General features: G+C 42.3%; 1 long non-coding RNA gene across 1 annotated transcript; it reads right to left on the bottom strand.

The window, feature by feature from the left end:
- Positions 1-6,115: 6,115 nt before the first annotated feature.
- Positions 6,116-13,940, bottom strand: LOC125757698 (uncharacterized). The gene is made up of 4 exons (XR_007415444.1): positions 13,682-13,940; positions 13,544-13,615; positions 10,846-10,928; positions 6,116-6,858 (listed from the first exon to the last, which is right to left on the bottom strand). It is a non-coding gene; the product is annotated as an uncharacterized LOC125757698 (long non-coding RNA).
- Between the last annotated feature and the right edge of the window lie 1,561 nt (positions 13,941-15,501).

The raw sequence follows: 15,501 nt of genomic DNA, 5'->3' as shown, positions 1-15,501 counted from the left end.
GCCCCTCCTGCTTTTCGCCGAACGATGTTTATCATTTTTTTTCAAGAAAGCCTGAGCACCGGCGTGGTCTATGGTGAATTTGACCACCATGCAGCCCGTGGGTTCGATTCCGGTTCAAACAACGTTCTTTTTTTTCTCGCTATGCGCGATAGCTGCGATGGCACGCCAGCGGCGGGCAACATCTCCACAAAAATTGGCTGTTGGTGTGAGCCCATAACAGCTTACGCGGTAAGAACCTACTGTGATCTCTCTTAAAATGCTTGGAAATTTGTCCGTCAAAAGACAAGCTAGACACTTAGTTTACGTTGGCCATAATTAATGTATGCAATGTCCGGGAAATATACGGCTAAGTGGACATTTATTATTAGAGTCTTTGACGCCGGGCTCCACCAAGACTTCGCTGACATCATTTCCGTCACGAAAATGACGTTCGTAAAATGCACGCGAGCAGGTGACAAAGACAAACTAGAAGAAACAGTTCCGTTGACGCGGATGATCTGGGAAATTGAACCCACGACTTCTCGGTCTGCGCTGATATGCACCGGTTGCTCTATCCAAAGCGTTACCGTCGCACATACGCGAGTCTTTACAAACGCACCTTGTATTTTCACACATATCGCCGCGAAACACACGGCAGCTGCAAGTGGAATGCCTTCGCGCGCTCAAGGCTCAAGCTGCGAACTCTTCCTCAAGCGTTCCTGAATCACTGTTTGGTAGTGTATGCATGAGCAGAGGCATGGCGGGTTACCTTATTACTGGGGAGCGTACACCTTGCCGTTCACTCCTCAATATACGGCGCTTTGAATAAGGTCATATCGATCACCGGTGTTTATTACGTGCTTGTTGCCGCCATCTTTCGCAGAAATCTCGATGGTTGGATCAGTGTGTATGTTAACTACTTCAACAACCGCAAAGGTTTAACATGATCATGTTCGTTAGTCGTCTGGATGGAAATGCGCCACCAGGCGTCAACGTCGGTGCATCCACGTCAAACAGTGTTATCGCTGCCAAACACCAATATCGTTATACAAGCACTCATATATCGATGCGCAATAGACAGTCAACTACATATGGGAGCAAACGTTGCACTTTTGTGTTATACCGAATCCTATCAAGGAGGGATGAACCACGATTTTTTTTTAACACCAACGCACATCAGCACAAAAAATGCCAATAATCGCAGCTTTCAATAACGAAATAAAGATCGTTTGTGGCAGTTCAGAAAGACGTTCAGGCCCGGAAGTGCCTTTTGTGCACAGTCTCATGAATAATTTGTTTTGACCTGGAAGACATACGTTGAAGCACATACTTTCGCCGACATAGCACACGTCAAAGATAACCTGTTTTTACCATTTGGAAATATTTACATCAATAAAGAAAGCTAATTGACGACGTGGGACACTTACACTCTTCGCCACCTACGATGTGTCGGCACGTGAGAGTAAGCTTCCATATTTCACAGAAAGCTATTTGTCTATGTCAGGCGCAATAAATAACAAACACAGCAGAAACAATGCGCTAAATACGTAGCGCCAAATGAGTAGCAAAAGGTTCATCTACATTATAAGAGAATACGATGTGCCTTTCAGGCAGTCTGGTTCAATCAGGTAGGTGCGATCATATCAACAACCCAGCTCCTAAATGAGTGTAAAGGTAGCATTAGAGATCGCTTTGCTTGCTTACAGAATTGTGAAACATGCATGACTCTAAGCAGTACACGAAGCGGTTTATATATAGTGGCTTGGCGATGTCTGATGCATCTTTAAATACTAGACATGGCAAACACGGAATATGATCTGCAAATAGGTCATCTTTCCATGCAGACCATGCAGGAAAATGGAAACGAAGCACCAGCTACAGTTTAGCAAGCGCGGATGGGAAATTGCTCTCTGCGCTTGCTCTGCTTGCATGATTATGGTAGAAAAAAGGGCTCGGATTTGATGAGCATGCATTGTCTGAAATGAGGCACCCGTACACTTCAGGCTTATCAGGCCACTAACACGTTCGCAACCATGTGTACTTGTTCAATTTGTTCGCATAACTGAAGCAATTACAGATAACATAGAACCTATAAATTGAGGAACATGGGATCTTTGTGGGAGCCGGGGGCAAACATTCTTCCGACGGCTAATGAAGCCTATTTTGCTACGGCAGGGAGTACAACGCGTACATATCGGATTCCGGTCGCTTTATGGTGGGGGGTCAGCGTTCCTCACTACTATCCGTTGCAAATCAAAGCTCAGAGTCGTTCTACACACGGGGTAAGGAAGCCTAAGGACTAGTACAATGCGAAATGAGCAGCAATAAGCGAGCACAATAAATGAAAAGCCGGTAGTAATGATTTCTAGTTCTTTAATACTCAATGCTAATTCTTTCTTATTCTGCTGTATTTTTCTGCCCTAGTTCCCTGCGAATGAACATGTGCTGTGTTTGCGTCCTCTAGAAGAAAATAAAGCCCAATTATATGTATGTATATATATAGGGAATGAAGAAAGAAACTACGACTTTCGTTGATTCGGCACTGTATATTTTCATTAACGTTTCGTCTGGTGGACCAGACTTTGACAAAGAAAAAAACCTATTCATTGCACTCGAATCTAAGCCGACCCCCCCCACTTTCGCACATCGTATTTTCGAAAAAAACATCGGCTTAGATTCGAGTAAATACGGTATATATATATATATATATATATATATATAATATATATATATATATATATATATATATATATATATATATATATAATATATAATATACAAAGTTCTCGAGCACCTATGCCAAACGATTTCTCCGAAGGCTATGGTAAAAGAATCTGCCCAATCAGTGTGTTGACTGTACGATAGACGGCGTTAGTTTTGGCGTAACATTTTTCATTTTGTTTTCTCTAAATGTACAGAAATCGTGGGATAAAGGTGTGCCCAAGCGGGAAAGCTAGATTTGCAAAAGCGAACTACACAGTTACATGGAGAGCATTTCAGTGTTTCAACTGGTGTGTATTGCCTGGTAGATCAGTAGTTACAAGTGGTTGAAACACCTGTGTTCTTGTCCTGTATCTCTATTTATTAAAATATCCTGGGTATCATTACTATTTCATGCACCGATAACCGTGTAATGTTCGGCTGTATACGTTTACGGAAAGTGCTTACAAGAGAAAGACCCGCCTTGCATTCCGTGATTATGTGAACATCATCAGAGATTCAGAATGGCCATGCTAATTTGTTTTCAGTTTCCTGTTTTGCCTCTAATAGCTAACGGTAGCAACACCACGTATTTTGAGGCCATCGGCTGACCATTTTAATACTTACACGCCAAGAAGGACAGGAGTCATTGACAAACATAGGCCCACCCGACGAAACGTCGGCTGTCCTGTCAGGGCGAGTTATTCGTATTTACCAGGCGCGTTCGAATAGTGAAATTCATCGAATACGCGTCTATTCGAATAATGCAAAAAGCTGCCTTCGAATATGATTAGTCATTGTGATCAGTATCATCTCAGCCTAAAAGCAGCATCATATGTCCAATTCAGAACGAAGGCATCTCCCAATTCTCCGGCGCACCTGTTTGGCCCGTGTGACCAATTCGTTCTCTAGATTGCTTAATGTTGTAGGTCAACCTTATCCTTGCCCTCCCCGACCACGTGTCATCGTGAAGAAGTGTAAACAAGAAGTAATAATATCTCTCAATACCACTTAAAAATAGTTAATCAAATAGACTTGTATTAGCTGCTGTAAATGATGTACTTGGGTTTAAAGGCGATATTCAAATAATAGCGTGCTGAAAAATAACTGTGGGCATGATTACGTAGTGAAGAGTTTTTGCGTGCTCTTACAACAAGCCTGAAAGTAAAAAAAATCCTCTCCCTATGCTGTACCCTTACAAAAATTCTCATTGAAAAACCATTGAGAAGTTATTGAGCAATGTCAACAGATGGCACTGAAAATACATTGTGGATCAATAGAAAAACTGTTGAGAAAACTGTTGACAGTATTGAAAATTGGCCCGCGACTTTCAATTGAAAGACCATGTTGTAAATCAACATCGATATATCGTTGAGAGGAAAAGAAACGTCAATTGAAAATGCATTGTGGATCAATAGAAAAACCGTTGAGCAAGCTATTGACCAGTATTGAAAATTGGCCCGCGACTTTCAATTGAAAGACCATTACGCAAATCAACATTGATTTATCATTGAGAGGAAAAGAAATGTCAGTTGAAAATACGTTGTGGTTCAAGTGAAATTTCGTTGCGCTAGCTGTTGACCAGTATTGAAAATTGGCCCACGACTTTCAATTGAACGACCATTAAGGAAATCAATATTGATTTATCGTTGAAAAAACGGTGAACGTCAAATTGAAGCATTGTTGATAGGGTTTTCACATTCAACACTGAAAGGTCAATGAAACACGGGTGACGCTCATATCCTGACTGAGATCATTCTTGATTTGGGAAAACGGCCAAATGTATATGTAAGTACATGTGTACTGCAGGCCTAGCTAGGTCACCTTTGGCCTGCAGTACATAAGTGCCTACATTTTCATTTGCCCATTCTTTCAAAACAACAATAATCTCCATTACGCAACATACATTCAGATTGCTGCCAGCTGGAATAAAACCTTTAGCATCATCGTTTATGAATACACTGCTTGTTTTTCACACGCTGTAAGGTGCAGCAAAGGAGGTAATGTTTAAAACTACTCAAATCCGTATTATATCTCGAAGTCTCTCACAGCCAAAGCTATATACCAGTCTCCTCTACCAACAGATATTCACACAGGTCATATTTTAGCAGTATACATGGCTCCCTTTGTCCATTCAGGTAGTGTTTGCAGGGTGCAAACACCTGTGAGTAAACGACACTTATACTTGCACCCGAGATTGGCGACACCAAGGCACATGCCAAGCAGCAACACATTAACACTGCCATGAACTTCTATTCTTCTCTATTAGCTTGTTTTAAAGGACACTAGCCGAGTTTCTGTGTAACTTGGGAAAAAAGAAGAGAACAGTTTTCTAAGTAAAATATTTATTTTTGAGCAACAACTTTTGTTCAAGTTTCTAAGTATTTGTGGTTTGACATAGCAAGAACTTCCCACTGTAATGTGCAAACCGCATCCAAGTTGACAAAATAAGTTAAACACTATGTAAAGCACCACTTTAATAAATAAATTTTAGACAACTACAAGTATCAGAAGGTAAAAAAGCGCATAAACACTACTGGCAAGGCACACACACTACGGGAAGAAATGTGCAGAAGGAGTTAACAGGGCTCACACTGGTTTCAAAGCCCAAATTCAAGGATCTTCAAGGATTCCTATAGAAGGTTCTTGGAGGATGGAAGGCAGCATCACAAGTATCAATTTTCTGCTCTAACAAAGTTTCCAAAACAATACGGGGAGCTTTATGCATTTGAAGTAAAAATGGGATTTAGCCAAGTCAGAACCGAGAGACAATGAAGCCAAGGAAAGTATAAAGGACATAATTTGTAGGTTTTAACTGTAGAGTAGTAATTATGACATAAATGGCAAGGAATTAAACAGGATGAAAAATCAACTTGCTGCTGATAGGGACCAAATCTACAACCTTGAGATAATGCGTCCGATACTCTACCTGATCATATTAGCTTCCTACTGTGCACAAAATTCACAGCATTAATGAAGCTGCTGGGACATCTTTTATATTAGATAAGTAATCTTGTTCAGTTCCCCCGTCTCACTTTTTCAGGCATTGAGAAACTGTTAGTTTCATGACGGTGATGTACGACGCTTCTACTTTTTCCGAGTACTGACCTGCTAAACAACAAAACAGTAATGACCGCTTCAAAATTTTATCCCCAATTTTTACAATTCGATCGTTGAATACATTTTTGACTCCATGCAGTCATCATGCTTCTCCTGTTTTTGGGCTTTGATAACAATTGAGTCAAGTGCGAATTGGATTTATGCCAGTAGAGCAATCAACTTAGCAAATATCCTCTACATATAAAGTCAAGGTTCTTGCCTACACAAAAGAGCAATAACAATCACTACATGGGAGTCAATCACTAAGCCTGAGCAGCAGTGCCATCAGCTTTAGTCAGAAGTACTTGGTTTCTAACACAAAGCATCAACATTTTTTTTCACATTTTGCCTGCATTATAGGACAGTGGATGTTTGTTGAGCTAGAAGATCTATCACAAGTAGTGAGCTTGCTATAGAAGAAGAGAAACTAGCATAAGCGCTGGAAGTGAAGTCGAGTCCCAAGAAGCCAAATCAAGAGAAAGGGGGAGAAGGCGGACCGACAGTTGCGGAAATGAAATGATCGGTAAAGCAGTGATGCAAGCAAGGTAAACAGAGTAGCCGAATCATCACTGAGCATGACATGTTCCCTCAGTTTGCTAGACAAATGTTTACAGAACACCGAAAGAAATTAGTATTGTCAATATTGGACACTATATGCTAAGAAATTCCAAGGGTTTCAGGGCTTTAAAAATGTACTTTTACTTTTTCAAGGGTTTTCAATCGTTTCAAGGACCTGCATGCACCCTCAGTAAAGGAGCAGATCACAATTTAAAGTGGAATGTGTGCCCTATGAATACCACCAAAATATATGATTGCGAACTTGAAGCTTGAATGAGCGCTCACTTAATGCAACTGTGCATAAACTTACACATTACAATATTGACACTTGACTAGTGAATGCAATTAACGTTAAATTAGTGTAACAAGATTTTTCATACACTTGCACATTATAAAATCACAGTCGTTCACTATTGGTAGCACCACCCCTCTTCATCTGTTCAGGCAACTTCGGTTCCCTCGACAGAAGTGGGGCCAAGGTATTCTTTACATTCGTGGCCAGCGATTTGTGACAGATGAAGCCTGCGACAGAAGGACAAGGCACTTATAACTAAAAGTTCCACTAGAAAAATATAACAATCTTTGCACATGTCACGATGAAATTATTTGATTAGTTCTGTATGGGTATAACTGCAGTGCATGACCAGCACATTGCGTTCCCCAGTAAAAATGCAAAAGAGGGCAAGAACGAAAAGCACGCTGTGCCAGAGCTTTATGAATACCTTCTATGCCAAAGGTGTGAACCATACTTTACCACTTTGGCTGCAACATAATTTTCAGCTAGACATATAACAAACATAAGAGGAGAGACAGGGCAGAGCTCTTGCCTCCAACTGCTTAAATTCATTCGCAAACCCAGAGTATCCCCAATGGACAAACAAATGATCCAACAAGTGTGCCAGAATATCATTTAAGCAGGCCAGCAAAAAAAGTTTCACTGGCGACAGAAGTCACTGTTGCTAAGCTTCTTAAGATATGCCACTTCTTGCCCAGCGAGTTCAAAAATGGCACGCTTACATATTTATCACCAGCCATGAAAATGCAGCAGTCTTACTGCCTGTCTGTCTAGAGAGCAGTCAGAGCCCACTTATCTAGTTAAAAACACGAGTTACGTTTTTAGTTTTAACAGTCAAATAAATAGAGTGCATTGCTCAGTGGATTTGCTTGCACGTAAAGTGACTTCCTTGCATGTCTGATTGTTTCAATTTCGTCAGCTGAAGCCTAGCACTCTCTGGCAGTTGAGCTGCCAAAAAGATTGAGCTGCCTCTGCCCCTTCACTCTTCATTTTCCTGTTCAGCATAGGCGTTAGGAGATATGTCACAGCTAAAGCAATCACACAAACTAGCCCAACTCTCTTATTTAACTTTGCCTACTGAGTAACAATATGTTTACTAAGAAAACTTACAAAAACTACGAGACATTTTGAAGTAATTTTGTCTGTTTACCCAAGTGAGATGCAAACAGCTTTTGGAAGTTCGTATCGTGTAGCATATTTTCATTGCTCCTAAACAAAATTCCACCACGCCACAAGAATTAAGAGTAGCTTCAATTTAATTTGCATCGTACAAGCTGATATGCTGTTAAGTGCATTTTGTATGTCATAATTACTCTTCATAGGCTTCTCTACAAACAAACCTAATAACACGGCTGACAATGAAGTGTGTTTTCAAACTTCAGAACACCATTTTACTTTGGCTTTACTGCAGTTATGCAAGCTGGTTAGACTAAAGCCTGCAGAACACAACAGCTATAAGAAATGTTCTGTTTCAAAAGTGGCATACTCACTGTGGGATATACTTGTAAGAATATTTTTTTTATAACTATAAACCCACACTTACTGACAAGCAGTCTACGACAACCAAATGCTCCTTTTGAAGTAAGAAATCACGAAAGAGTTGAACAGTTTCACAGTGGTATTCCAAGGTACATGTCACAGTTTGTAAAAAGCGAAAAATAGCAGACATCAAACGCCTGTTCAGAGCTGTTTGATTTAGTCAGCATGATGAAAAAAGTTAAACACGTTTTCCCTAACTTAGCGGCGAAGTTGATTGACGGCGTGTTATAGATGGGCTAGGTGCTTACCGGCAAACAAGCACCAAACATCACATGCAAATATAAGGGGACCACCAATCACACAAGACATCGAATAACTCATCTGGAATACAATATCCTATTAGCTTGTAGTGAAGTTTTAAACAGCAGATGGGACAATGTTAACGACCAAGCTATGGAATGCGCAAACAATGTAATAATATCAGGGGTTTTATGACCCAAAACCACGATATGATTATGAGAGATGCCATAGTGGAGGACTCCGGAAATTTCGAACACCTGGGGTTCTTTAACGTGCACCTAAATCTAAGTACACGGGCCTCAAACATTTTCGCCTCCATCAAAAATGCAGCCGCCGCGACCGGGATTCGATCCCGCAAACTTCGGGCGCCATAACCACTAGACCACCGTGGCAGGGGCCAAACAATGTAAAAAAGAATATGGAAGTCACTGAGCATTACAGTACAAGGAGCGTGCATGCAAAAATTCGGCAGATCCCACGCGTTGTGAGAATCGGTTTCATGCGAAGCAGTCAGCGAGTACTTCTATGCTGTACTTTACGACTTTGAGCCAAGCGTTACGAGGTAGGTCGAGGTTGTTTTTGTAAGCAAAGTAGCTGTGTGCACATCGGGGTCTTAGCAGGCACGTCGGCAACACTGGTGGGTAAAGGGTAACTTATAGTGCGACATAACGTCAGCCCTCACGGGAGAGGACATACGTCAGTATAATCGAAACTAAGTGCCCTTTATGGTGCAATGTATTCGTTAACGTGTTCCTCCGGGGTCGAGTAATGATTCAATATAGCTTGCTGAATTATAGGAATACAAATGTAATGTTTATTAGACTGCTATAAAAGCGGAGTCAACGCTGGAACCACAGAGGTTAATCTGATATGACGCCAGAATCGTAGGAATACATATGTAGTGTTTATTGCTTTCTTGTAAAATGATAATAATATCTGGGGTTGAGCGTCCGAAACCACGACAGGAATATGAGGGACGCCGTAGATGAGGGCTCCGGAAATTTCGACCACCTGGGGTTCTTTAACGTGCACCAAAATCTAAGTACACGGGCCTCAAACATTTTTGCCTCCATCGAAAATGCAGCCGCCGCGGCCAGGATTCGGTCCCGCGACCTTCGGGTCAGCAGTCGAGCGCCATGAACACTAGACCACAGTGGCGGGGCTTTTCCTATAAAATAAGCTGGACAGCACCACAACCACAATTGACGTTGCACCGCCATTACGCCTGCATAGGCTGTTTTTACAAACAATGTTACAGACCTGGCGTGGCTCTGTGGTAGAATAGCGGATTACCACGCAGAATGCTTGGGTTCGATTCCTGCTGGGATCCTAATCTTTATTCTTTTCATTCGTTGGGTCAACGCTGCCGATGTCGGTTTTTCTTAACGCTCTTCCATTTAAATTACCAATGCCTGTTCTCGCCGTTCCTGGGTAGATATAAACTCTCAGTCACCTGTGGCGCATAACCGCACACCGCGGCCCGTGGTAAACGGGTATGTGCCACACGTGTCAGGAGGAAAGGGTTTAACGACGTACGCGGCAGGATTTTCACGTCATTCATGTCATGACCCGACAGTCATATTCGTCAAATCCTCTTAACCTCCCATGCCAATTTTGGTCTACGCGAAGATAAGGAGGCGATCACGAGAGCACCCAGACGTAGGCGGCTAGATAGATAGATAGATAGATAGATAGATAGATAGATACGTAGATAGAAACGCTCAAAGTGCCGAAGGTTCGCTAAGAAATGCTTCGCATTTAAAATTTGCTTCATCTGGTGACAAGATAGTCAGCACGCCATTAATAGATATGGCAGCGGAATTAACATCACTCAATGATAAGACACCTGATGTGTCCCTTTCTTCCTTTCCTCTGTGAAAATTACTTTTTGAAACTGCAATATATGGCTGGATTTTACTAATAACATTCAGTTCGTAGTCAGCACTCTGGCTGTGCTCTACCAGTCTTGCTCTTCGTCATTGCTGTTTTGCACATAAATGTAAAGAATAATACTTGAATGCCATAGTCCGCTGCCAGTTCATTGGCACAACTTGGTTAGGGCAAATACAATGCCAAAGATGGCACTCTAACACACAAGCATGCATACCTTACAACTTGTTTTACCAAGTTTACTTTATCATGAACTCTGAAAATCAATTTGTTAATTCTGCCTCGCATAGATGTCCCAAGTTTCCTCAAACAGTGAGATATCCTGCTATGGCGCTGTGCAGGTAGCTGACAACATATTTTTTCAGCACATCCTACCAGAAGCAGGTGGCCACAAGCATGAATGGCCAAGTGGAACATGTATATGACATGCACTTGCTATTACATATTGTTTCCTGTCTTGGAGTTGCTCACAATATAGGAGCAATAGGTCTCTCAATTGAAAGGGTCTAAACGGTCGATTTGTATTGATGGAAACAAATAAATACCATTTAATATGGCCTTGTCCAGACTTGCAGGAAGAACGCTTCCATCTTTCACAGCAAGCTGTCCACCACTTCAGTCTCTTGAGCTGCTGGATACATGCATAACAGATACCACAAAAAGTTCCGTCAACTTGTGCACAAAGAGTCCTTACAGTACACAAGTAGTAATATTAAGCATGATGGCTTAACACAGGCATATCATTATATACCAAAATTGTCCTCGAAAATAGGCCCAGGATGCATTAAGAACAAGTATTAGAGTAGCAGTGGGTCACTGCAAATAATTGTAATTTGCATTAGTTGTCGAATTTTGCTACAATTGTGTATTACAAAAGGGTGAGGTATACAGCTTGCCATATAGGTAATTTGAACACAAGAAAACTCCAGGAGCACTCCCATCAAAATATTAAATAAATATACGTGTGCTCAATTTGCAGAATGGATGACAATGAGCCCATTTATTGTATGACATCATGAATGTGGAGATTTCAAAAAAGCTTAAGATTCAGTAAAAGAGCAAGAATGCCAGACGGCACAGAAAAGATTGAGCACTGTGTCAGTTTTTCTGTCCCTCTGCTGTTCTTACTTTCATTAAATCTTGGGCATGCTTTAGCAACATGCCCAATTTTCCTCTCTCTGAAACAACTATCCTTGCTGTACTAAAGTCCATTCATGTGCAGACCTGGTCCTTTACACTAGAAGTGCCTGTTCAATTTAATGAGCCCTTGATCCACTCCCGTTCTTTTGTTCTTTAATAGCGAGGGCCTCGTGCCAGCAAACTTTATGCCCTCAGGTAGCTCATGACGGTTTATTGATCAGCTACCAGCTCGTAGATTTCACGGGCTATGCGACACCAGCATGACTACGAATGCTGGTGTGGCACTGCCGGGATTACACACACAGAAGTGCCCAGTGGGGTGGATGAGAGAACGACTATGTCGTAGCTAGAGTGGTGGAGTATGAGATGCAACACTTTGTTGTAGGTTCAGGCCCTGGCAGCAGAATGTTTGTATTTTTGTCTACATTATTCCTCTTTATGTCATAATTACTACACTACTTTTAAAAACTATGAATAATCTCCCCTATACCTCCCTTGGCTTCATCAGGTTTTGTCGAACAAAAAAACTGAGCCCCTTGATCTATTCCATTCTTTTTAGTTTGTTCAATTTCTCAGTGCTGTAATCACGCCTGAGAACCAGTAACCTCACTGTGATCTGCAAACACATATACAGATATCAGAAATTGCATTCTCTAATTAACTACTTCATAAACTAAAGCAGCATTGTCACCAGTTTCACTGAATGCTAGATCTTAGTTGTACATCCTGCAAATAAGAACCCCCTTTCAATTTCCTCTTTCTTTAGCAAAGCACCAAGGAAAACAAGGACTATACAGTACAACACAATCAAGTAGTGTTTCAATGCACCAGCACAGCCTAAACCATTTACCATTTGGGATAAGAAGCTTTTGCAATGGTGCCATTCCCTGTTACAAGAATTTGTAGTAGAACGTGTATGGTTCATCAAAGAAAATATGAAATGGCATGTCAGATATCTGACCCAATTTTTATCACACAAACACAGCAACAAAAAGAGCATGTACTTGCTTAATAAGCTTAATTGAACTGACACTAAACATCAAGCACTCATTACCTACTTTTTAATTGCTGACTTGAGTGCAGTTGTTATATTAGAAAGTTGTGGTGCATGACAATTTAGCGCATACCAAGTTTTGCTTGAAATGTCGTCCCTTCCTTGTCACGTGCAGTTCAGACACGCCGCGTGTCCCGCGCCCAGTTTCGATATCAACCTTAAAATTGGAAGTTGAATATCTCGGATAACGTGCAACTCACGCGATTTCAAAAAAAAAAAAAAAACGGCATGCCACAACTTGGCACACACTATATCTTTTTAATATAAACTACCTCCTTCAATAATTAAAAAGTGGATGAACGAGTTGTTAATTAACAGCGTAAATGTAATTTTGCTTGCGGCAAAGTATTTCCGCCTCGACTTCAAGATCATGAGCGAAAATGACAGGAGCCTGACTGTCACACAACGTTTATAAAAAATATGTAATATCCAAAAAAAAACACACACACTACATGCATGCTGTGCGACTTGATGTGTGTACTTCCTGTTACTACCAGTATCCATAGCGTGATTCACACAAATGCATTGCTTCAATGGGCATCCACCACACACCTAGGTGCTACGAGCCGCGACCTTGCGTAGCCAGAAGGCAACTGTGCTAATTACTTGCAAAAACGACGCAGCACGGTAGACGCCGACGCAACCAGAGACATATGCTCTGAGCAGTATAGCGTGTGCATGACAGCATTGTGTCTTCCTACCTGCGTCCCCGTCTACCTTGGCAAGTTAATTCATTATACCTATGCTTATGGAACTATAACTTCAATTGCATTTACACCACAGAAAGGGTGTGGAACGACCAGTATGTTTAAAAGCGGACCCACTTTTACGGCGACAAGGCAATGTGCAAGTCGCTCCAAGCGACGATCTCGTGCAGCCAAGTTATAACGGCTCAACAGCACAAGGCGTGCGTGGCAGGAGCACAGAATCCCGTAATGGAACGCGCATTCTTCAGCTTGTTTTCAACTGTAATCAACGCACACGGCAACCGCTCCATAGAAAGGTATAACGAAAAGCACAGAAAGCAGCGATACTAGCACAATGCATACTTTTTTAGCAGGCCCTTGCTCTTGCGCAGCATCCCTTCTGTGGTAACTGGCCGCCCGCCCAGGCACTCTTACCTGCATAAAAGTTTCCATGCACTAAGGTAACTCAGTAACGCAATTTGGTAACATTCTTGAACTCACCGAGGTGTTGTATCCGCTGCGGCGACTGTCTCGTCAAACGGCCCGCGCTTGCGCTCTTGTTCAAAGCTCGCGTCCGTTGGTTGGTGCCACGACGACGCATCGCCGCCGTCGATTCCATGTCAAACAACGACCCGAACGTCCCGACACGCGATGTAAGTAGTACGTGTTCATTCAACAACGATAACCGCACGTAATATTGATAAACACGGTAAAAATAGATGCGCGAAACACCACTTCGTTCGCAGCGAGCGCAGGGAGCCTTTCAACTGTACTTTCAACGGAACCCGTTTGAAAACGTCACGTGTTCACTGACGTCTCTGCGCGTGCGCGTTCTTCGGTTTGAACTGATTGGCTGTCTCGCTCAGCGGGCGATTTGAATCCTTGAACTGAGTTGCGGCAACTCTCTCTCCCTTCCGTCGACTGCATCTCCCTGTTCATGGCCTCTGATACGCCGGCGCGCAATCTTGGAGGCCATAGCTTGTTCACCACTTCTTTCTCGGACGCGCGCCTGTACTGTAGTGTACAATCGGGCGGCCGCAACGCGTCAACAGCGTCTGATCGGTTCTTAATACTACTACTACTACTGCGCTTTTGCTGTTTAAAAATATACAGCATCTGTACACGAGTGGTACGTTTTAATTACTGCTAAAAGTAACAGCTGCTGTCTTTACGGCTGGCTAAGTGTGCACGTCCGTGCGTGTGCAAAACAAAAGCACGTCGAAAACCGGGGCCTTTTGACAACAAGTGTTCACTGTGCTCCTTAATACCTCTTCGCAGGCACGTAGGCAAGCCCCCCCCCCCCCCCCCCCCCCCCCCCCGAAAAAAAAAGAAAACTCGTTTCTACGTGCCTGCCTCTTCGTATTGAGCAACGAACCAATGGCACCATCAATGCCTCGCCCTTAGTGTGATTCAGCTGCAGCTTCTTTCTTATTGATGTACTTTGTTAGCCTTAATTGATATATTCTAAGTTGGGCATGTAAGCAAGTTACTATCAATTTGAAATTGCCCATTTAAACACTATTCAAAAGTACATTGCACGTCGTCGTAATAAAAGCAGGAGAAAATACTTATTTGTTGAAAGGCGACAGCTAATCGACAAAATAGTAGTTTAACAAACTTCGTTTCTGGGCAAGTTCGTTTATATTCGAAAAGAAAGCCCACGTACTGTGTATACTGAATAGTAACAGAAACAGCAATACTGCACTGAATTCTGCTATTTATGTCTTTAAAGAGGCTGTTTTCCTGTGTTCAGCGTGACCGTTATCCCGCTTCGACATTGCGCTTTGGAGTATTCCATGAAATACGTTGTCCTTGGCAATGGACAAACGAAGGCGGAAAGACCATACGGTCCTTGCAGTTATATTAGTTTCTTTTGTGAGTCACTGTATTCGTTAAAAGTGCGATCTATAAATACAACACAAAATTTACAAGTTTCGATGCGTTTTTATAGCATCATTGATCCCAGAAGGGTTAGAGTCAAAGAACCCGTGCATACACAAAAACTGTTCTCAGATGGTTAAATAAGACATTAGTGGTAAATAACGATGAGAACGACCGGCGAAACCAGGGGGGAGGGGCGGGGCGGGGGGGGGGGGGGGGGCGCGGAGCGAGCGCGCGCCTCCAGACCGGCCGTGGTTTTACAATAAAGGATCGGTCGAGAAGAGCGGACTGCGACGAATGTTCACAAAAGAAACGTGGAGTTTCAAAGGTAAGGTTGCGAGGAAGTTCTGTAGGTCCGGTGCACATATGGTTGGAGAAATGAAAGGGCGTATACTTACGAAAACTGCGTGCATATACTGGTTTGTGAACGTTTTGGCCGT

This window comes from Rhipicephalus sanguineus, chromosome 3 (assembly GCF_013339695.2).
Source record: "Rhipicephalus sanguineus isolate Rsan-2018 chromosome 3, BIME_Rsan_1.4, whole genome shotgun sequence".
NCBI classification, from domain to species: domain Eukaryota; kingdom Metazoa; phylum Arthropoda; class Arachnida; order Ixodida; family Ixodidae; genus Rhipicephalus; species Rhipicephalus sanguineus.
Note: the sequence above shows the minus strand (reverse complement) of the source record. Positions and strands in the feature narration are given on the sequence as shown.